The sequence below is a fragment of the Hetaerina americana genome, unplaced genomic scaffold, assembly GCF_022747635.1.
Source record: "Hetaerina americana unplaced genomic scaffold, ioHetAmer1.1.p SCAF_10, whole genome shotgun sequence".
Classification (NCBI taxonomy): Eukaryota; Metazoa; Arthropoda; class Insecta; order Odonata; family Calopterygidae; genus Hetaerina; species Hetaerina americana.
The window spans coordinates 50,723,272-50,748,167 of NW_027286070.1; the positions used below are offsets into that span (position 1 = coordinate 50,723,272).

General features: G+C 38.4%; 1 protein-coding gene across 1 annotated transcript in view; it reads left to right on the forward strand.

Annotated features, from left to right (window-relative positions):
* The first annotated feature begins 4,800 nt into the window (after positions 1–4,800).
* LOC139700328 (klarsicht protein-like) overlaps positions 4,801–24,896 on the forward strand; it is a 474,285-nt gene continuing 454,189 nt past the window's right edge. The window contains exon 1 of the mRNA XM_071598967.1: positions 4,801–4,939. The gene's annotated coding sequence lies outside the window, so the exon portion shown is untranslated. The remainder of the gene's footprint in view (positions 4,940–24,896) is intronic.

The following is a 24,896-nucleotide window of genomic DNA, read 5'->3' on the forward strand; positions in this document are numbered from 1 at the left end:
CACTTTTATGGGCGTTAATCTCAGCTGGGAGTTTATTAGAAAGTTGAAGGCTCGTAAAATTTGGGCCAGCACCTGCATTTTTTGTAAGTACATATAAAACGTGCAGCTGGTCATTCTGCCTTGTAGAATATTTGTGGATATCACAATTTTTCACACACTCCGATAGATTTCTTTTGTATGTACTGCTACATGAAAAATATAAATTCATGGTACTAGCAATACTTGCAATTTTTTAAACAGGATGGCAAGGGGCATTGTGTTTTGCAATGACTCATGTGCACTCCTGAAATATTATTACAGCTTGATACATTAATATACTCCTAGTTGTATCGGAAGTTATAAATGGTGAATTTTCTGTACATTTTTGCACTTGGAAAAATATAGTGTCATTGCCATGCCTAAATAATGGTGTCATTAAGAATATTTCCATTTTTCTTTATGTGGACACCTGTATATTAAGGAAAGAAATATGTTTTTGGCTACTTTAAAATTACATTTTAGACTAATTAGTATTGAAACATCTTAAATGAGGAAGTTGATTTTCTATCAGGCTCAGTGAGAAATTTGTCAAGAGTAAAAATAGTTCAGTGAGGAATATTAAATTTATTTGAAAAGCTTGTTTTAAATATTTTATTACTTACTTTCCTGCTTTTTGAAGCAACTTTGTGATCAAGTGCTGCATTGAGTTTACATAATCTGAATTTTAGTTTAATAGAGTGCTTTATTTTGCTCTAGCTCTGAAATTTTGTGGAAGCCCCAAAGCTATTAACTTATGATTTTTATAGGCATTCACTAGATTTTCTTATCTGTCATTTAATTTATTATGATAATTTCAAATAAGACAAACAAAGGAGGGAAAGTGCAGTGTCAAGTATCAATATATATCTTTCAAGTCACTCTCTTATTTGAAATGAAGTAATATTACAATGTAAAAACCATTTGCCTTGGCCAGGATTAGAACCCAGTTCCCCTCTTTCTGGTGGAGTGCTTTAGCTAGTTAATCTGTCAAGGCATCATCCTATTACAGTATGAATTGTAATGGGATACCTCGGTAGGCATAGATGCCTCGGTAACAAGTACACAAAGAAAGGGATTATTCACCTTTAGCTTGGAATCTTGGGGTTTGAGTCTCAATCAAGGTGAACAATTTCTACTCGGTGAAATTTCTGCCTTTCATTGCTCAATAGTGGATGATATCATTGAAGGAACTGATGTGGCATCTCCCACAGGCCTTTAAATCTCTTTAATTTGGTTTTCACTCCCATATCTGATATTCAAAATCTTAACCCTGGATTCTCCTGAAATCTGTACGAAATGCCTACCTTATCCTCCAGATATAGTTTTAATAGTCTAATATTTTTCAGTCAATAGCCAACCCTTGCACCTTTAACTATCGTCATTATCGATCATTTTCTGAAAACAGCTTTGATAATTGGTGTGGCAAAAGTTCAATTTAAATGGAGAATAATTTTATATAAGAATATTATGTATGATAATTAAGAAAATTATGTATAATAATTAAGAATATTATGTATAATAATTAAGAATATTATTTATTTGGCTGTGCTCTTACAGTTAATACTATCAATTTTTGGTATTAATTTTTCCTATAATGATCTTTTTCTAGCTTTTATTTATTTACAAATGTTATAAATGACAAGTCCAATTTTGTAGAGGGCTTAAGAAATAGTCATGGAAAAAACGGTGTAGATGCAATTCTAACATAAGCATCTATAATGCTATAGATATGACATTATTTAACTTCTCCCATTTATGTGTATTTTGTGCTTACCAAATATTTCTGTACTTAGTAGTAAAACCACATATTTTCCTGGAGATATCGATTCCCATCTAAATACAGTCCTCAGGGCAAAAGCATTTGGTGTTTTTAGACTCCATTTTGATTCATCTTCTTTTTGGTATCCTTATAACTTTTTAAACTTATTATCTAGCTGTACTAGAGCCTGTGGTCATTGGATATTCTTTTAAATGAAAAATAGAATAAAAACAAAATTATCATCTTAGACCTGGTATTTTCTAACCAAAATGATAAAGTAAGTTAAAACTTAGAATTCTTAGGGAAAGAAGTAGATTTTCATGCTAGAAAATTATGCTGTGAAGTTAGTAATAACATAAGAAGTTTGGTTAACTTGTCAATCTCACTTCTTTAAAATGCTATGGCATTTAAAAGTAGTGATTTTAATGTTAAGGCTTTCTGCATTTAATTGACCTTTATCTACTAGCATAGTTTTTGAGCACATTCATTCATTTCAAGAATAATAAATGAAGGCTTTGCTAGTGAATTATTACTGTTTAATTTTTTCATTATAATGGTATATTAATGTCAATTGAAAAACTCTCCAAGTTGTGCTTTTTTCAGAATAACCTCAAGCTCTGTATGGCATTTTGTTTTCATCCTATATACTAATGTAGAAACTTGATTGAGAATTATTGTATGGGCTTGGGGAAGTGAAGGGGAATACATATATCTAGGTTTGGTTCCACGGATTTGAATCAACTGATACATTTGTGACATTATCAAGACAGCAGTCCAGTGACTGAAACCATCTGTTTATAATCTAACTCTGTGGAAGAAGGCGTGCAATTGTGTTGTCATTAAAAGTGTTGTGTATCTTGAAGGAAATAAATAAATTAATTAATTTTGAATTACCTTTGAGTTATGTTTTCTTAAATAGCCTGTAAGGAATTTCAACTGAATTCATATTAAATAATTCCTGTTGAGGAAGTAGAGGCATCTCCTAATCAGAGAATGATTTAACTGAGAAATTGAGGATGAATATATGATCGAAATGGCTATATGGCCATGTTATGGAAAACCTACTACATTTCTAAAGCTAATTTGCTTTGCTAAGGACTTACAGAAAGGGATCAAAGAGAGAAGCAATTCAGAATTTCCTAGGCCAATAAGAACTAGGATTAACTTTATAATGTTCATATTTATTTAAGAAATTTGATCGATAATTCGATGGGACTAGTTTTTGTTGCTTGTTGGTCAAAGAAAAGAAGAGCAATCAATCAACCTTAATAAATTAAATTCAAGTCGAGTCTGTAATAATTTTGGCTAGTGACTTATGGTCTTCAGGAATCTTAAAGTTACATAAAAGAATGAGTGGCATATTACCATTGACACCAGTTCTTCAAATGCAATTGGTAATACACGTTTTATCCTTGCTCAGGTGATTTGATTATTTTGATAATTTTCATCGTAAGGTTAAGAAGATTAATACCCTATATTTCTAGAGAACATTCCAGAAACAAAACTAATTCCAGAATTATTTTGTTCTCCATTTCTTAAATAATTTCATGAAATGTGAATTACATCGGTATTGCATCTTTCTTTTATATGCATCAATTAATAATAGATTAAATGTGCTTTTTCGGTGAAAATAAACATTATTATTACTAAATCAAAAGAAGGCTTTAATGAAACCGGCATCTAAAAAAATTGAGTGTAAAATATAGTCGATCACTTCCCAAAATATTTTTTTCATATTAATTCTGAATATCTAAAATTAGCATTTGGTTCTACTTAAAGTGACATTTATTTAACAAGGGATTGCTCATTCAAAGGTATTGTCTGGTTAATGGTGAACGTCGATATAACTTAATGAGTTTCAATTATAAATACGTCGAGAACGATTGATAGAAGAATATTTGTCTCATTTTGCCTCACATACTTTATTTAAATGAATGTTTTTTTCTGAATTCAAATGTCGAAAAAGTGTTGAAAGAAGTCCAATTCTTCACTTGTAGTTGTTTCCAAGCCTTTCATACCAGAGCGCTCAGTCGACAGTCGCCTAAACGGACCAACGGTGTTGAGAAGGAATGTGGTCAACCTTCTTTTATTCATAGTTAGTTGAAGATCATTTTGGACAATCTAAAGTAGCTTGATTTCAAAGGATTGTAGCCACAGCTTTAGCCGATAATATTCACTTTATCTTCAGCGATGTAAGTAACCTGGAAGAAAAAATATTTTTTAAGCATAATTTTGAATTGCCTACACTTTCACCTGTAGATGTCTCTAGCGCGGAGCTGTTTTCACCCAAACAGCCATATTACTGAAAGCTCCAGGAAGAGGAATGATGAAGTCATCTGCGATTTGTCGGTTTATGAACGGATATTTTCGTCAACACGTACTTCAATAGCCGCTGCTCTCACAGTCCAGAGGAAACCTTAGTGTGCCATTATTACAGGTTTGAAATTATCCCTTGTATTCTGCAACTATCATTAAGAGAGTTTCTATCTTATCATTTCGTAAATAAAATGTGACGATTTATGTTATGAATCATTAAACAATTTTGCTGAAAATATTCATGAACCTGCATATTTGTTATGTTCAAGTAACTGAGGTTTGGCCGATTGTCAATTTTAGGGATAGATAAAATATAGAGTATTAGCCGATTTATCTTAAATATAGTGAGTTGGTGAATAATAGTAAAATAAAACGAATGAAAAATTGGATAGGACCATTTTCACTCGTTTGTTAGCATTATTATGACATGATATTTTTCATTTCCACATTTAGAATTAAAGACATTGATATTGGTGTGCTTTAACCTTCTTACAGCTGAAATTTTAGTAAAACATAATCTAGTACTCCGTCGGTTCTAGCCCGGAAAATATTTGTAAGTAGTTCCGACTGAAAGGAAGAAATTGGTTGGTCGGAAGAGGCGCTAGCGGAGCTTTTATGAAACAAATGACAGGTGAGCGTAATTCTTCACCGAACTGCTAGCGCTAGCAGCGCAGTCCCGGGCTGTCTGTGTCCGTGGTGAATGTGGTGTGCGTAAACAAGAGAGGGTGTTGTGTAATTTCAACAAGTTTATTTTTTAGTATTGGACCATACCTCGTTTTTCCAATTGTGATGGTTGTGTCCTGTGGATATCCTCTTTTGGATGGATAGTTCCCGCATTCTTTAAAGGTTAGTTGTAAAATTGTTTGTCCATCTTGATTCCGGAGACTGTCGACGATTCGGCGAACGTTTGTTACCTTGGCAGTTTGATGTCCTCGACGTTAATTTTAATAGCGTTCGTATTGCTTGACTATCGTTGGCATTGCACAATTATAATTAATATCCAGTGCAAAATACGTAATAATGGCCTTGATAGTTTACCTTCACATTGTCCAGTTGCCCTGTGTGGCGAAACAAGAATAAACTGTACGTTGTCAGTTAATTTTTCTAAAAACTGACAATGTGTAGTATATTTTTACTCTATCTGCCGTAATTGTACTTCTCGTTTGATACGGTAAAAAGTATAAGTTATTGCGAAAGGTTCATTCATGATTTGTTTACCAGTAGCTGGCAGTTGATGCCATTTCTGGTTTTGGTTTACCTTATTGTAGCAATTCAGTTGAGTATTATGCATTGCATTTGGAGCTGAAGATATGTTTGGGCGTGTAAAATTGTCATCCGGTGTATTAAAGATTTTTTACTTATTGGTATACCGACGTTGCACATTGAGTGCAGCGACAAGTTCTATCCATATCTAAAAGGTATACCGAAGTTAAGTATGGCATGAAATCAGGAAGATTATCACAGACTAAAGTTTTCATTTATTATATTTGTTCAGGAAAATTTGTCGGTATAAAAATAAAGTTTAACATTTGTTGTTGTGCAAAGGGCTGCTAGGGCATCGACGTCTGCTATTGCGGCCTCTCCAGTAAATTCACTTCGAGTCGATGCGCTTATTGTTCATTGATTGACCTATGCCATGTACGGAAAATTTACTGAGAAAGGGCGACAGAGATGGAATTGTCCAAAAATTGACTAAAGTATCAGGAATTAAGAAATGATAATCTATTCATAATGTTAGAGGTACGGCAGGGAAGTGTAAGTCGAAGTAGAATATGTTTAGGCATGATAAGAATGCGTTGAACTGCATGGTAGAGATATTAACCTGTGAGTGGGTTTAAAAACACAAGTGTATATAATGAGAAGAGTTTATATCTAGACATATGTACATGATAGCGAAATTGAGAAAGCATAAATGAAAATGAACAAGGCCCCGAGTATAGAAAACGTCCTTGCGGAATTACTCTTCGAGGGTTTAGGAAAAATGGAAGGAAACGTTTTTGCGGTCACCATTCGTCCGAGATTATGGGGGAGTAAGTTAGAAGATTTCGTTGGACAAGTAGTAATTATTATCCCAAAAATGGGAAAGGCGAACATTGTGGGACCATATTTTTGATTTCGCTCGCAAAGTTAGTCTACCCTAGTCCCTGTTGGTGGAAGTGATTATTTAAAGGAATAACAGCGTGGTCTTAGAAATGATAGCGGTACGCCATATATCATTGCGGTAAAGAGGTGGTAGAGAAGAAAGAATATGTGTAAAATACAACCAGGCTGTATTTTTTTTGTGAATTTTGCGAGAAAGTTTTCGGAGTGCATCGGGTAGAATTAATTAACGTATTTAAGAAGATAACTGATGGGCAACCTGTAATGTATCCTGAAGCCTGTACAGGTTATGCTAGCGAATGGTGAGTCAGGATGGACATTGTCATGCATGGGGTTGGACATCCATTATCAGTTGTGCTTTTCGAAGTACATACGGAGGAAATGGGAAGAATTGGAGGAAGGAATAAAAATTGGTGGAGAACTCGTCAAATCAGATGTGCAGAGTATCAGTGTTATGTTAGGGATTAGTCTAAGGATAAAACAAACTTAAAATTGGGGGAAACACAGACTAGAAGAGTTCACCTATTCAAGTGGTGTTTTAGGCGAAGGAGGGCAAAGTGGCGACGGCTTTAAAAGAATGATTCCATGATATAAAGAATTATTTTATTGAGTGTAGAATTGTTAGGCTGGGAGACCGAAGTAAATAAGTTTTTTTCGGTACCAATTATCGGTATTTTCGTAATCTTTATGTAGCGGTAAGTTGTGCCCCGATATCAAATCGCTACTTCTATTCCCTGTTTTATTATATTGTAAATCCAAACAACAGCAGGACAGAGTTTTTCCAGTATGCCTCAATTTTAAAAATTATTTGGGAAGACAGCGTAGCATTCCAACATTTGACCCAATTAAATGTAGTGTATTGCTCATTTTTTTCATCTGGAAGTAGTAGACAAGGAATGGTTATGCTATTTATTTTTCACGAATTACGAAATTCTCGACTTTAAGTTAACATTTCTTAAGATTGTGGATCTAAACTGCAATGCCGTGAGGAAAGATCATAGCTGAGAGAGTTCTTTGTTTCCTTGGAATATTTATCATAAGCTCTTTACTTAACTGAATAATACCATTAAAACGACTCGGTTTGACTTAATGTCGTTTCACATGATTGTTTATGAGTAATATTATGTCGAAGATGCTACGAGGAACGGCTGATTTTCGAAACCCCAGGGCTGATTCCGAATTGCTCAAATGAAGAGGTGGAGATGGTTGGAAAATGGTAAAGACTCCACCGCCTTGTAGTAAGGTGTACAAGAGAGTGTTTGGGTACGCGGTCTGATTGTTGGCATACGTTGTGCTGGGACGCGAATGCTTAGTTTTCGCAGGATACATATTTCATTCTTCTACTGTTACGTGGCCGTACTTCTTATCCGCAAATCACTTATCTAATATAGCTTTTCATGATAACGAATCATGGTAGAGAATTCATTTTTATCTTCTTACCTTCTCATCAAATGGCACACAGTAGTCGAGAATCAAAAAAATAGGCGATCATAACTCTAGATATGGTATGCTCACTCTGCTCCTTTTTTATGGAATTTTTATCATGGATTGCAGAACTGATATTAATTTCCACGTTTTCATATCTACGTCATACCCTGAAACCGAGCACATGGTTTGGGGTTTTCTCATATCAGACGTGAAATCAACATGATTTTTTAAGTATCAAAAACTTGCATGCATGAAAATGAAAAAAAGAGCACTTTCTACCACTCTAACATAGAGCACTTGCTTCATTCCCCCATTGTATCTATTTTCGCAGTCGGTTTTTCAGTCAGCAGCAAGCACACGTGATCAGTTAGGCATGAATATTGTCATTTCTTGCCGATGACCCCTATATGTGGAGTTGGTTGCCCCCATAGTACGTGTAACTAATACCTACCCTTGCCCCTGTTGTTTTTTAACTCAACGTCGCACCGGAGAAATAGTGCGTATTGAGGCATGAAGAAATCTCAGAGAATATAAAAATCCCGTCAGCTGCGAAAATTCCTTCCGATTTGGCCCGCGGATATTCTCACATTGCCCATTAACTGATACAGTCAGTCATGCATGACGTAGGTCTGGACTCCTCGAAAGATCTCGCATATTTGAAGCTAATTCATTTTTAAGTACGTGTGGAATTGCTAAAACTTTCTATTAGTACTAGGATGGGTCCTATAAAAGTAAAAGTTTGTAATAATTTTGTGCGTCTGCAAACGAATGGAAGTAGCATAGTACAAGTAATGATTTGAATGCCAAGATGAAGAAGTTTTTCATCCACCGCACATTTTTCAGTAAGCTGAGTCGTACTTTTTCTGGGGATTGCAGATCGCAAATCGTCAGCGAGGCAGTAAGAAACGAGTACAGTTGTTCATGTGCGACACCTAGATTCCTGTTTTTTATTTAAAAATGCAACATTACTTGCTTAACCATTTCGTGATCTCTAGCGGAACAAGTCGTTGCATTGCTTTTGTTCGGATGTGATGCAGTGGATGGTAATTTTACCACCTGAAGTAATTAGAGAAAGAAATTTCGTCGAAATAAACAATAAATAATCCGCCACACAGTAATTCCTTGCCAGGCAAAATAGCCAAATGTGGCCTCGAACTCCCTAGCGGGATCTTAGCATCGCTTATTTGTTTTTCTAAAATGGAAATTATTTATGGTTTTTCCGTGGAACTATCAAATACCTACAAAATTGGCTAATTAATTAGTTTTGGACGTGGACATTTCCTATCCTCACCGGCAGAGATAAAAAGGAGATTAAAGAATTATCGTAATCTTTATTGACAGCTCAAATCTAATCACGTGATATATTTGAATTGAAATCTTTGTACAAATTGCTCATCTTTTCGCTCATCAGAGTGGCTTACGCGGGATAATTTCTTGCCTGGAGTCACCCATTTTCTTTGAGAGACTTTGGGAAAAAATCGGGAATAGAGCCTCATTTTCAAAATAAGTCGGGCATTCCCAATGATTACATGATTTTAAATTTCCAGAGCGATCAGTTTTGCCAAGGTGTTTGCATATTCAAGCTCTGTAATCAAATCATTAATTGCATTCTAGCTTCAGGAAGGAGCGGATGAGGGAGGAGTGACTCGAGAATTGAAATATAACTTCCTGTACCTCTGTTGACTATGTTTGTTATGGTCAAATACTAAGACTTTTGTTAAAAAACTGTTTTAAAGCATTGCAGCATATTTAGAGCAAATGGTATTACATATTGACTGTAGTGTCTGCCATTTCGGTTGGTTTTATAGGAAGGGAACTTTCGGGGGATCTTTGGGAAAGATCCAGGAAAAGAAGGAATGCCAGCGAAGAACCGGGAATCGGAATTCAGGAAGTAATTCACCACCTTGCCAATTTAAGAATACCGATTAACCCAACTCATGAGTCACTTATGTCTTGCACCTAAAATATATCGTACATAGAGTAGTATATGCTGAAGTCATGTACTCGTCGTGTTTTCCTAAACTACTCACTCATTTCCTCTTGCATTCACTTGTGTCGCATCGATTAACAATACTTATGACAAGAAGTATTGGTAATCATTGAACAATTCTAATATGTGGATCTACACTACAATGCACCGAGTCTTGGATATATTTGACAAAATGGCAGTGGTTCCATTGCATGCAAATTTGTTCCGTTAATAATTTCAACCAAGTTCCAGTTCGTCAGTATCGGCTACAAGAAGTTGGCATAGGGATTGGGACCGGTTGCGTAACTTCTATAACATCATGTACATCCGACTTCCTCTTTTCATCAAAATCCCATACTCCCATTCAGGTACTCTCTTTTTGCTGTAGCAAAGAAAGAATTCTAATTCTTCTCGATGTTACGTTACAAAATGAAGTTACCCGTCACACTTGGAACCTGTAATGGGAATAGGGTCATTTCGTGCTTACCATTAAACTATATGCGTTCTCGATCAGGGTAATTAGTTAACTGGCGGCGTACCCAATGATGCATGGTGCAGTACGCGACCGCGGCGTTTCGCACGAATCAGTCCACCGGAGTATATCCAGTGACTTGCTTGCCTTAGCATTTCCTCCCTCGTTGAGGAACGATATTCGAGCTGTGACATGTGGAAGCGGTGCCACGGTTGCCTTTTCGGAATTGAAACGTCTACTTTAAATTTCCTTGTTTTCTGTTCGTGGAATTTACGGATATTTCATCCCATTCTGCTCTGGCATGTCGACTGGGACGTTTTGGCGAGGGTTCTAACGTACGTACTCCGCAGGGATAATGACGCGTGTTGGTTAATGCGATCCACGTGACGGCGTATACCTTCTTGACCCCTAGTATCCAATCCTTTTATTATTATAACTCTCCGTTGCATAATCTACCGAAGATCACATCCCCTATCTCCATCTAAATTAAAATTGCCTTAATAATATCTGCTATTTCGACAATGAATAATACCCGAAAACTTATGAACTTGCTCCCCCCTACTTTTCCTCCTGTAGATCGTATCCTTGTGTACACTGGAAAATGTACTCTTGTCTCAGTTTTCTGGTTGCAGTTGTAATTTGGAAGTGCTGACGACCCGAGACCTACTTTTGCCGCGATATTTCGACAGTTATTTGGAATTATGCCTTTATAAAGGTTTATCGCCTTGTTCAAACCTTTCTCGTATTTTGATGGTGTTGAGTAAAGATTTTCGATGTCGTTTGCAAAGTCATAGATTGGTTTTAGAAAATGCGTTTTTTGTTGTTTTCCTCAGCCTAACGACTCCTAATTCAGAGATGAGGTGTGCAGGGTGACCAATATGATCATTTCAAATGCAGAAAGTTTCTGAATGCATATCCATTCAACATCTCTATTCAACCTATCCTCTTGCTAGAAAAGCAAATTCGTTAGAGCAATTTAAGCACGAAGCAGGCCTAATTAATGAAGCTTAAAAAATATGTCACTTAGGTTTTTTAGTATCCTGCCAGCCATCGCTGCTAAAAAAAACCGTATACTTTCCGTGGTGTGTAAGGAAAGTATTTTCTGGTGAATAGTGCTATGTTATTTCTGTTAAATCATAGTTGCACTTGTCAGCATTACTATGTATGGATACTGTTCAGTATTTGAGAGTAATGGTGCTCATGAATTTTCTTCGGCGAACGATGTACTCTCTATTTTGCTAATGCATCCGAGGTGGGAGGTTGGTCGACATTTCCCTGCGTAAAAAGCGCGCCCTTTCGTGCCAGGCCTTATTGCCTACCGATCCATAGTGTTCGTTGCTTGCTCCTGGGAGGTCCCTACGCTCAGAGGGAAGCTTTCTTTCGCTCGGAATAAAGATGTTTTGAAGGAGGCTGAGTGAACCTGACACTCCCACCCATCTTTCCCGTCTCTGGCTCCACCCTTCTTTGCTCCGGTCCACTTTTTTTATCGAAGACTTTGTAGTCCCTGCAGGGTTAGTTGAAATAAGAGGCGAGGGGAATGCATTCTCGTGTGAGTAGATGCAAAGAACTGGTTCCACAGTCTCTCCTGTTTTTTTTTCGTCATAGGTGTACACGAGTGAACGCGATAATTTTTTTACCTTTATACGAATATAACGAAGAAATGTAATTGACTAATCGTGATACAGATAATAATGGTGTTATCCCCTATCTAAAGATATTTAGATATAGATGTGTTTATGTATATGTGTGTGTATGTATTTTTTAGCTAGAAAAAAACCTTAAAACCCACACTACCATTAACTATACTCATCTTCCTTTACCGCCCAAAATCCCTATCCTTTTCCTACCCCATCTCGTTTTCCCACGCCTATGTCGTTTTCCCAACGTTTTGCTCTCCATCGCGGTCGTCAGCATTCCATCGCCAATCAAAATTTTCAATTAATTTAAATTTTAAAATCAGGAAAGACATTTCCTGCCTTCTTTTGATTTCTCCCTACAAGCACTTTCTCCTCCACCATGCCTAGTACGTCCTCGTTTGATTTCCTATTCGTCACTTTTACCTTTTCCATTCTTATCCACACCCCCATCTCAAAAGCTTCCTATGTACGCTTGTCATCTTGCTTCAACTACCAATTTTCCGAACCGTACAAAATCACGCTCCATATAAAAGTTTTCACTGCTCTTTTATTAACATCCTTACTCAACGTCCCCGTCATGTACTCTTCAACTCCCTCACCCACGTAAAAGCTTATTTCCCTAACGCATATTTTCTTCTTATACCCTTACTACTGAGACCATTTTGGTCCAAGACACTTCCAAAATACGGGAAAGTTATCCACGTTCGCTAGTGAATGAACTGGAAATGATGAAATATTTTAATTTAACTTATCTTTCCTCTTCCTTGAAAACTGTATACCCTTTTTATTACATTGTTTCTCATCCCATGCCTGTCGCAGTGACCCTCGGTAATTTTTGTAACTCCATGACTGATGGCTGAATAAACCTTGATTATCCCGAAAGCTAACTGATTTTCTGAATTCCCCACCGACTTTCATTTCTATATCCAGTTCCTCCTCTGTCATTTTTACCATATCCCCTGCAAATAGGTGGAAAAGCATGGGTGATAATGGACATCCATTTCTTTCTCCTCCCCGTCACTGCGTATCCCTACTATCCATCCGCTATACCACCTAAACGGTATGAGATATGTACAGATTACGGATAAGTCTCCTATCCCTCCACTCTGCTCCTATTTTCTGTAATACTTTCCTAAATTCTACCCGATTCTACTCTTTAACTATCGCATTCTCGAAATCTACGAAGCAAACAACATTCATCCTGTTTCGTAGATTTCATGAAGGCATACGATAGAGTTATTTCGATAAAATTGCATCAATTAGCATAGTGCAGCATACAATGTAAAATATAATTAGACAGCAGTGTGTTAACACCTACGTGCTCATGTTGCAACTTGCCGATTGTGACACGTTTGTGCTTTGTTTTTAAGTTGGGTGGAAGACAATCTATTTTATAGCTGTGTTTCATGTTTCGATGGGAGTTGTTCTTCTGTGGAAATAAAATATTTATGAAATGTCTATATTTTGAGTTAAATGTGTAAAAGAAAAAAAATGTCAGTTAAATTGAAACGTATTTCCTCTCATAACTCATTCAAGTTATCTCACTCACTCAACGATAAGGGTGAATAAAAAATGTTATTTATAAACGGCAACATTAGCCATTAAATTCATCTGTAAAAGCTTTTAACTATGTTTTGTTTTTCAACACATTCGGCATTGTCAAGATTAAAAGGAAAATCAAGCTATCAAGTAGTGTTGGGGAGGCATATTTCATTGATGAAAAAAGCTATGGGTTGAATTTAGTTTCCCATTTTATGTACTTTTCACTCTTCTTTAGTATCTCAGAATTATTATTTTCAGGTGTAATAAATATCCAATATTATTTTCTTTAATTTCAACTTTATCTACCTTAATAATAGTAATTACTTTTAATGTTAGCTTTATCTACCTTTGTTTAAATAGAGTTACGTATACTTAATATAGTACTGCGTACTAAATCCCTGTTGTTATTATGATAATTTTTGTCGACCTACTTGCTCTTGAGTTTTCATCCGAGTAATGGCTAACGGAGCGATGCATGGTGCGCTGCATATGCGACGTGTCTTATTCTCACGTTGATGTCTCCGGAATATTGTGCGCTAAGAGGAACTCGCAGTCCTCCCCGCCGCCCATCCACGCTGAGTCTTCTACCCCCTTTCTTTGTTCATGCTCTGGTGTTCACACTATATCCACCGGTCGCTACTACATCTACCGCTGGAACTTCCCTGGACCGTATCCGCCTTAGATACACTCTTTTCCGTTAGTGGCAGACATGCCTAACAAAACCCCAGTCGCACTCCTGAGGGATGCATGAACATTGAGTGATGCGACCTCTTTTGACTGAGTATGTTCCCCCATTGTGATGCAAGAACTGGTTTTGGCATGGTTCTTGGCCCCCGTTGTGTGCAAACCGTTTGTGTAAACTTACCCTCCATTCCGTTTCTTCCCCTAGCTGAGGCAATATGTCAGTAACCTCAGGTCACCGCACTATATGCGTGGATTTATTCGCGTTTTGCAAACTTACAATGCCACCCTAATCGCCAGGGCACAACCGACGATCATATGGACGGTAGCAAAATTCAGCCCTATTCCCCCGATGTGGGAGAAGGGATAAGACGGCGTCTTCCACTTATGAATGTGCCGTCCACTCTAATGAGAAGCGTATTCATCTGCCCAGAGTTTGATTCCCAGGTAATTTTGAAACTTGCATACTCATATTGCTAAGTTTTCCAACGCCATGTATGACCCTGTACTTGTCATTTATTACCGGATTGCTAAGTAGGAGCACTCAATTTCCTCAGCGAAGCATAACATTTGCTTTTGGATTTCCGTACTTCCGAGGTATAGTTAAATGCTATGAGACATGTATGTTGACTACATTATCAAAAGCCAACAAAAATAACTAGTTCATATTTTCAACCCTCAGTCTTGATGCTTATATCTTCAAAATCTTAAAATGCACCACAGAAGCTAATCGGGCGAGCTTGATGTTATACATATTTATATCGATTGTTTTGAAAGCCTTCATTCTTGGACGATTCTTCTCCTCCTCCTACTTGACTTTCAGTTTCATATTCTATATGTGACAGCATTTTTCAATTGTTCTTTTGAAATAATCTCATCAGGTTTAGCTGATAATTTATGCAACAAAAAGTCCTAAGATATTTTCCATTGTTCACTTTTTTAGATCGCAGATGCCGGATAATTTCTTAATTATCCACAGTCACATTACGTCAACTTTTTCATCTACCGTTGCTTACATTCCCATCTTCAGAGGATACACGAAACAAAATTGACTGCACATTTCTCATGGACGGCAAGCATTTACGTAACCCATTACGATTATATTTTTAGGTAGGTTTTTTATTTTCAGAAATCATTTCCTGGTGGGAACATCGGTTTCTGAAATGGAAGTTTTCTCTTCAACACTGATGGCATTCTAGATTAGTATTGTCAATTTCCTGAAATAATCCTAATCAGTCGGTAGGGTAGTACCTTTTGTATCTTGATCCTGGCCTCCTAGCCACCAGCATGGCGAGTCCGCTTTTCAGATCGCAACCGTCATGTATGTAGAAGTCCCCCGCCACACGTCCTTGCGGCGGCTTGCGGGGTATTGAGTAGATGTAGAAGTCAAGGATTGAATTTATTTTACACATTTACAAATAGGATAATAATAAAATAATAATTACAGCGTTAAAATCCTAGGATAGGTTTCAATTAGCTCCTCCCTTCTTTTTGCAACTTCTTCATGCTCCCTTATTTCTTGTTCTCGTATTTTTTTTAACCTGTTTCACTTTTACCAAATGTCTCCCTGTATTCATCCATTTCACTCTACATTGTGTAATTACATGTCAAGTTATTACGCCTTATGGTAAGCTCATTTCTTCATCATAGTCCTAATTCTCCCACTCTTTTTGATAAATCTTCGATGGCTAAACGGTCTTGGCATTTGTCCTTCATCATTCTCCGGTAAGATCATGTTTCCAGTGTTTCATGTTTTTATTTTTTCGTTACTGATATCGACTTTGTTTCACACCCACCGAGAATTTGAAGATATTATTAATTTATCTTGATGTTAGTTTTTCTAGTTTAATTCGAATCGTTATGTTGCGCTTCTAGTCGATTTTTCTTTTAGAAATCTTCTTGATTTGTTGCCATCTAACATCTGTGGCTAACAATGATATTAATGTGATTCCCATTGTGTGTGGTTTTGCTTCCCAAGTAGAAGTCTTGTCTTCTACCATTCAAGTCTCCGATGTTGTCATTGCCCGGTTTAATGTTCATTCCCCTCTTCCTTTCCTCGGATGGTCAATTGGTACTTTTCACCGGTCCTTTGTTAACAATGTTAACAAACGTCTGCCTCAGATCCACTTCTTCATTTCCCATTCTAGTCATATCTCCTCAAAACGCTGCACGCTCTTTTTTTTCTCCCAGGGTATGAATAATTGAATGATTAAATTCAATTTTACATATTGATTTTGCGTAGATATTAAAAATAATACGGAGAGTTCACTTATTTCCAATGATTCATCACGCAAACAAAGCAATGTCGTTGAAAAGCAAATTTCTGCAATTATAAATTTATTGGTGTTATGATCTTTACTATGTATGTAAGGGGCTAATTAATTAATAAAATGCTTCTGTCAGATAGTTGTCTCTTCTCTTGGTGTCGTGTGACGCACGTCGGTTCTAATATTTTCTATACCTTTCGTTACGTGCTTTAACTTCGCTTCTTCATTAGCCAAACAATCTGTCCTGTTTATCGTCATCCTTTCACCTCCATTTGCTCATTATTTCCATTATTCCAAATTCTGCCGCACTGCTCATCCATCGATATGAACTTACACAGCATGCGGTAACATAACATATGATATAACTTTGGTTAAATTATTTCCTTCATATTTCGCGGAAATTCCGTTGTGCCTTGCAAAATGAAAAAGTATTCGAGTTGTTTTTTGAGCCCTTGTCAGGTGTTGGTAAAAAAATATAATGCGAGAGTCAGAAAACGCCAATTTAGTATCGTGCGTTACTGCGAAAGGATCACTGCCGACTGTTTATTAAGTTGTCCTCCTCTTTGGACCTGCCCAAAGAACATGCTGCGGCGGTGATCATTTCAGCCTGAGGATCACGCCCTAAAGGGCTTTTGGCAGTCTTTTCGTGACGACGTGATGCGTGCGTAGGCAAGTGTGAAGGTCGCCGCCTCTCTTGGAAATGCTGGGTAGAGGGCAAGCCTTCTTGCCTCACACCTTACCGAGGGGTCTCGGGTTGTCGCCGCCCTTTTGTCTCTCCTTCGGAAGAAGGCCATATGGTCGCTTTTGAGGTCGCGCCGGTGTGGTGGTCTCCGACGATCGATCGCCTCCTTCCCACGGTCTCCACGGCGCTGATGTTCGCTAGGGCGGATGAGAGTCGTGTTGGTCGTCGGTGGTGTTTGGGGCAGAGGGGCGTGGGGGATGGGTGGCTATAGCGTCGGAAAGGGGATGTGGTGACGGGTATCGGAGGCGGAGATGGTGATATTCACTCTTGTAGTCTCAAGCGGCGTCGACAGCTTAAACAAAAATATAACCCTGTGAGGTGGTCCTAATGGTGTGGGGCGAGCATGACAATCCATCAGGTGCAGGAAGAAGATATTCGCCTATATTCGTGTTTTTTTTTGTAAATGAAACATTTACGTTGTAATGGTGTCATAGGTTTTAGTGTTGCCATAGCAGGTAAAATTGTGTGGTCTCACATAGCATACAGATCAGTCAGCATTGTTCTGTTCAGAATATCCACAGGAGGCACAGGAGAAGGTGTTTCTGTTTTGTACGACACCTAATAGCTTAGCTCGAGGTGGTCTCTGTCCTCAAGTGATAGTTTTTATATTTTTTTCTGAGAATATTAAGAGAAGGAAACATGGGGCTACTTACATTGGCCAGGAAATTAATAGGTAAAATTAGGTAGCATAGATATAATAGAGTTACTTTTATTGTTTTATTTTGTGTAGCTGCGGGAACTAACCTATCATAAAACCCCTCATCACCTGTTTATTGAAGGATGTTGATATTTCTTTTCTTTCCCATGCGTCGGTGATGCTCGGTTTTTTCTGGATAAGCAAAGTATACATTTTTTAGGGGTGGCAAGTTTCTTTGTTACCAAGGTTTATTTAGTAATGTTGGCGGTCTCTTCTTTACACATTTAAAATTTGTAACTTTTCAATTATATGATTTTTTGTAACTATTAGCCTTTCATTTACAGGTACGTAACCACTGCTCTTTCCATTCTGTGCATGCCTGGTGCGAACGTACCCCCTGCCACGAACTATGGAAGTAGTCTGCAGGGTATGATGCACATTTACCTTCAAACGAACTTGAGGTAAATGACTGCATTAGTATTGTAAAAATGACATGTGATAATGGCTATGACACGCGAGTTACGGTGCCGATCGCCGATTGCTGGGTGGGGAGGAATGGAGGTGCGTGCAGTTTATTTCTGCTGATATCACAGGACACGATCAAAGAAATTTAGGGACCACGTATTGATATACAGTGGTTATGAATCGGGAAACGTTTCTTCTCCGCCGTGGGAAGTTTGGGACCTCGGGAAGGGCAGTGAACGCTTACGTAATCGTCGGAAGACTTTTTAGTATTCTCTGGGTTGAAATCACTCTCCGCACTTCCTCCTTAACTTCTCACGACTTCGGCGTTACCCGTATCTTTTGTAATTTCTGCTCTTGATTCAATAGCCCATGACTTTGAATTAGCATAATGAGACGATTCGTATTAGTGATCAATAAAATACTCCATCCGAACCTTGTGACGCAAATGCCCTTGTCAATGTAGTGCAAGGAATAAAGTCCTATCATTTCTAATTTCCTGTCTTTGTGCGCCAAGTGTTACGCAAAAATTTCCACGTTCGTCGTTTCTGATGGGAAATCGTAAACAAAGGTAAATCTAAGTTTTAATGCTACACAATTGCGTATGCATTGAAGTAATGATGCAGTGAGCGCATTTCCGTTTATGTGCAATAATGATTAGATGAGGATTAAATTTATGTTTCCCATACTAATAGAGCTATGAAATACATCTCTTCTTGCCTCAGATAAAACACTTCCTTGCCCGTAAAATAAAGTTCTTTAGCGTGAATATCCGAGATGTAATCGTGATGAAATTTCACCAAATGTATATTTTTATTTCCCTTCAATAGGAAATTAAAATGAATGCATGACCTCTCACAGATTCATTTATCATCAGATTTCAGATTGTTTTGGGTATAAATACTGAAGAGTACCCTGCGTCGTCTTCGTGGGCGTGATCTATGAACCTATACATCTTTACAATGCGTGCCGTTTTCCGCTGTGGATGGGTCGTGGTCGTGGATGTCAAACTTGCCTGCACCATTTTGTAAACCGCGAGGTGTTTAGTATGGCACATATGTTTATTTAGTCGTACACGTTTCTATTACGATACCAGAAATATTCATTCAGCGTCGCAATTGTCGAGGTAGGGTAAAACTCATTGTAAGGGGTAGGCAGACAAATGAGTGTTGAAAAAATCTTTTAAAATTGGGAAGATTGCGAGGACTCGTATTTTGACAGTCATTTGTGATGGAAAGGGTGTTGGACATGCTGTAATTATATATTCATTCTCGCAAGGTTTATGGTGGTATTTATGAAGATTTTGAAAATTTCTGAGTTGTATGTATATTAGGTGTTAAATTTTCACCGTAGTTCCTTGAAGCGCTATGAATTAATACTTGCAGGTCTTTAATTACATTAGTAGTAATGCTAAGGATAATGATTCATATGTGCGACTTTCCTAAATGAATTCTTATCAGGGATCCCATATTATGCGTCACCTTTAGTCCATTCGATTGCCTTCTCCTTCGGAATAGCGTCGCCCTCTCGGTTCTTGTCGGTGGATGCCTTTCAGCGCATCGTAGGTTCATTGTTTTCCTTAGCAATTACTCCCATCACGCCCATCTCATCGCTTCCAAGAGGTGGCGCAACATCCCGTTTGTCCGTCCGGTGGCAGTATCCTTCTTAATTACCTCTCGCGCTATTTCCCTCCCACCCTATCTATCCTTCCGACGAATATCAACCGTTGCTGGGAAATTACGGAATCGGACGATAGTTGCCATTCACCGTGGTTTATTTTTAGCTTCTCCCGATAACTGCGTGATCGCGAAGCACGCATGTTTAGCGGATCCTTGGGAAAGGGTTGTGAAAACCTTGTCTCCCGCTCACACACACAATCGTCCCCTTCCCCTTTTTTCCCCCGACTCGGCGACAGATGGTGCGCGGTTCGCGCTCCGCAAGGCGCTGCTGCTTTGTGGACCGCTGGCTGCTTGAATGTTGTCTTTCCCTCTCTGCTCCCCACCCCACCTCCGTACCCGCACGCACCCTTTTGTTGGGTTCCATCCCTTCTCCATCTCCCTGCCACACATCCGCATAGCGTATTCTTGAGTCGGACGGGACCACCCGACCCGTAGAGTAGAATGTCTTGGGCTATAGCGACTGGCACCCAAGTTGAAAATGCTTGCTGCCATCAGTCGGTTAAACGCCCCTCTTCTGTAGAGGTATTGTGTTTCCCTAAGAGACAGACTTCAAGTCTTCACTCGCATCTACACTGATAACCGATTTACTAAAGAAAATAACAGAGTATTTCCGTCATTCGCGTTTAGAAGAGCCCTTTGAAAGTGGCGATAAGGTATCAGAGAAGTTTGTGTTCGGTTAATCGTACCTAATTTGAGTTAATGGAGCCGAAAGAAAACGACGGATTCATTTCATGAACGGCAAACTTTATACGCTGTGTCGTTCTTTCCTAAACTGGGGTGGATTTCGCTTCCGTTGTTGTCCCTTTGCCCTTCAGTAATATGAAATTTGTAATTCTCTTCCGTCGTAGCGTTAGATATTTGCTCGCGGCATGCGTTTTGCCGCAGTTTCTTTAGAAAGTGACGTGCTTTCTTCGCGTGAATGTGACTTTTACGCGTCATTGAGCTTAAGAAAAGTTCAGCTCAAACGGACCCTCTTGTTCAACGATGAAATTGTCTTTCTTTTGCTCTAAGAGTGGTTTAAGAATACTTATACATCTACATAATACCCCGCAAGCCGCCGCAAGGGCGTGTGGCGGGGGGTGTTAGGTCACCAACCGTAAAAAGGAAAAATACCACATACAAAAAAAACAACACGGAAAATTACACCCACAGCTACTTAATCAGTATATGAAATTGACTATGTGCAGCCGAGTCATGACGTCCCATTGAATTCAATATTAAAATATTTGGATAACGCAGCCATACTATATATCTCTTTTACTGCTGGGTGCTTATTTTAGTCAACTGAAGACTTAAGCTTCACTAAACTGTGGCGTTCTGACACTGGGTGCTCTGTTGCCCTTGAGTTTTAGAGATGTTATCTTGAGGTGCGTGAAGAAAATATGACTTGGGGAGACTGCCTTTTTTACCTCTTGACTTTTTTAGTGATAACCCCAAAAGATCGTATCTGAAAGCAGTACGCCATCCACTTCTCAAGCTCGAGCGAGATCGGCGTGTTCATGTGTAGTTCCCACCACGCATAGTTCTTGAAGTACGAGATCTTTGCTGCGAAAACCTCTGTTTGTTTGATCATATTCCCTGCTTTTTCTTTGGCGCTCAAGTAGAAACATATCCCAGGCGTTTATGATTCCAGCTCCAACTTATGAAGTCAAACAATGAACCACGTGAATGCTTAGATACCGTATTCTATACATATTTTATCAAATAAACGTTATCTCGCCCTGCAAACACGCGATTGAAATAATGGATTTTTGAGTCACATTATGGCTGTTTTTGGAAGAGAATTGAATGCCTCTTAAAGCTGCGGTTTCACGAATCAACACAATACAATGCGATTGGCTCAACACGTTCAATATGAATCCGTGGCGAGCTAGCTGGTAGCTGCTTATGGGCGTAGGCCAGAGGAACCTCATTTCATATTTATATACCTTTTATGTTGTTCAATAGTTAAACAGCTTCATAGTTCAAGTTTGGAATTAAGGGAAAGGGTATACTTATGCTCTCTCTTCGTAAAACTTCGATGGCAAAAACTGAAAGTACTTCAGAAGTTATTAAAATTTCATTAGTCGCAAATGCGTTATCTCATCGGTAATCATTCCGGAAAATTTCCTTACGATTTCGTACATTAGGAAGTTTTTGGTATTGATGATTGAAATACTATCTTCGTAAATGTTTCATGGAGAGAGTGTCATTCTTTCCGACAATTTCCGCTTGATTTTAATGGCTACTGTCCTTACTGTATTAGTATTGATTTCATTTCGCGACTGATTTACTTATCTATTCTGCGAAAATTTCGCACTGTTGTCTTTAGACCGTAAGACCGAGTGAATCCCTGAGTCCAATTGGCCGAGTGACCTACGCACTATTCCCATGTGTAAAAACATGCATTTGACGACTGGAATAAGTTTCACTAAATATGGAAATTTTTGCGAAAACACATTATAAATAGGGAACATGCCCTTGTTTCCGTACGCATCCAGTAACTGACGCTAATTGAAGTTTTGCGTTCTGTGTACAGGGATGAATTTCTAGGGCACGATGCATTCATATGCTTTTTGTGAAGATGGAACAGCATGGTGTAAAATGAATTTTACGGAACAAAGAAGTGTACCTGAGCCGCAGAGTTCGCTAAGACCCACTTAAGGACTTAACATCCTTAATGGTATTTACCTGAGCGTAATGTAGATTTATTGCAATCATGGAAACTGTGGGTCATCTGGACAAAGGTAATTAAATGGTGGTAATCATTATGAGCCTGAAAACTAGGAGAAATGTTTGCCATTTTCTGCATGTTATGATCCCCAAAATGGTAATTTGGTCGAATGTTTTGACTTAATTATAGCTGTTTAAAGTCTTATATGTCACATCATACCCAATTTTATCGATTTTAAATTATTACTCTACTGTTAATGGTTCGTGAGCCACTGAGGTTCGAATGGAAAGAGTCTGGAAGAGACGGATTTTCACTTCAAAGTGCCAAACGCACGAATGTTTTAAAGAGGAGAAATTAATGGCTCGGAACATGGTTGTAGTTTTCTTTATGATTGATAAGCGGATAAAAGCGTATTTCTTCGCATTTCATGGCAGTTTCACCTGATGAGAGCTGATACCGTAACATACGTTAGATAATATAAAATATTGGTCTTTTTAATCTTGAAAAAATGTATTCTCGTACATTCATAAATCCACAGCAGTGTTAACTTTGTCAGAAATAATCCCCATTATTTCGTCTGATTTTGGCTCTTAAAATCTACATTTTATTTATTGTAAGGAGTTGATATTCTCCTATTTTCAGCGTTATCCCTCGATTTTAAATCCCAGGGAACCTTAATAGTTGAGAATGTATGAAAGACGTTGCTGCAAATGACAATAGCAAGCCCCAAAATTATATCATCAGCCGCTGCGTGGCCCTTATGCCTCGGAGACTTCCTGGGTGTGGTATGTGATTATGCCCGTGATGCTTCATACTTCCTAATGGATAATGACGGACTTGCTGACATGGAGGAGAACACTGTACTCTGCTGAATCAAGCCCGGTCGACTCGAGGAATGTTTTGCTTCATCTTTCGCATCGTGACATTTTATTAATATTTCGTCTACTTTATGTACTTAATTCGGTACTTCCGAGGTCTTTCGGATAGAATTATGTTTAAGAGCACACTGCCCTCCATAATTGCATGCAGTAATTGAACCACATATCTTTTGTTAGGCTGCAAGCATTGCTTAGTGAATTGGAAATTCAGTGCGACAGGTATGGTATGAGAATCAATATTAATAAAACAAAGGAAATGTGATTTTCTAGAAAGAAAAAGGCTAAGCTAAACATTAAACTAGGAGGGCAAAAACTAGAGCAGGTAGAACAGTTTGCGTATCTCGGTAGTGTTTTGGACCAACACGGTCAAAGTAGTAGGGACGTAAGGAGAAGAATTGCGCTGGGCAAAGAGGCGTTCACAAGGAGTAGGGAGTTGATGACGGGGACGTTGAGGAAGGATGTTAAGAAAAGACTCGTAAAAACTTTGATATGGAGCGTAGCTATACGCTCCATATCAAAGGGCGCGGAAACGTGGTCATTGAAGCAGGAGGATAGACGTAGACTGGGGGCTTTTGAAATGTGGGTGTGGAGGAGAATGGAGAAGGTAAAATGGACAGAGAAGAAAACAAACGAGGAAGTACTTGGTATGGTGGGCGAAGAGAGGGGTTTGTTGGGAGAAATCCTATGGAGGCAGGAAAAGTGGATGAAGGGGGTTTTGACCGGCAGTGGGATGTTGAAGACTGTAATAGAGGGGAGAATGTTAGGCAAACGAGGAAAGGGAAGGAACAGGATAGGGATGTTGGACGGGATGAAGGGAGGAAGAAAGTACTCAGAGCTGAAGAGGGACCTGATGTAGAGTAGGATGTTGTGTTTTGCTAGGGGTAACAAATTATTTAATTTGTAATTATGTCCATCGAAAAACCTACCTCATCCGGTAGATTACCTAATAATAATAAATCTTTTGTTATGATTGAACAGATACTAGATGTAAGGGAGCGTTCCTGCAATTTTCATTTGTAGAAACCCACTCCTAAAAATCCTGGTTATTCCCATACTCGAGCATGATACGGGCCAAAAGCTAATGGTAAACATTTGCTTTTTTTCTATGTCATTATTTTCTAATCATCTGATTCAACAAATCTTTAACGTTTGATATTTTTTTTAATTATTGAGAGTAATCTAGCGTTTAAGGTAGGTTTATGATGAATCCAATACTTAAGCTCTGAATGCAACAATTTCAGAGTGTAAAAATCATTCGCCTTGACTGGGACTCGAACCCAGATCCCTCAATATCCGGTCGAGTGCTTTGGCCACTTAAGCTACCGAGGCGTCCTCTTAAACTCTGAAATTTTGGGGCTTTTAAAGGAACTAGATGTTATGACGAAATACTGTACATACAATGTCACATGCATTCGTAGTCGTGCGCGAGCGATTTTTACACTCTGAAATTGTTGCATTGAAATGCACATTAGCGGATGACTCCGTTAAAAGTTACTGTTGCGGCATCTCCCGCAGTTTCTTTGGAACTTAAGCTCTGATTCATTTCTAAGCCCCAGCATACACAACACTGGTTAATATTCTAAAACGTGCCAGGTTTGTGAAAAGTTGTTATGAACTAGGTAGCAGTGTCACGACGCAATTAAAAGAATAAAGGAC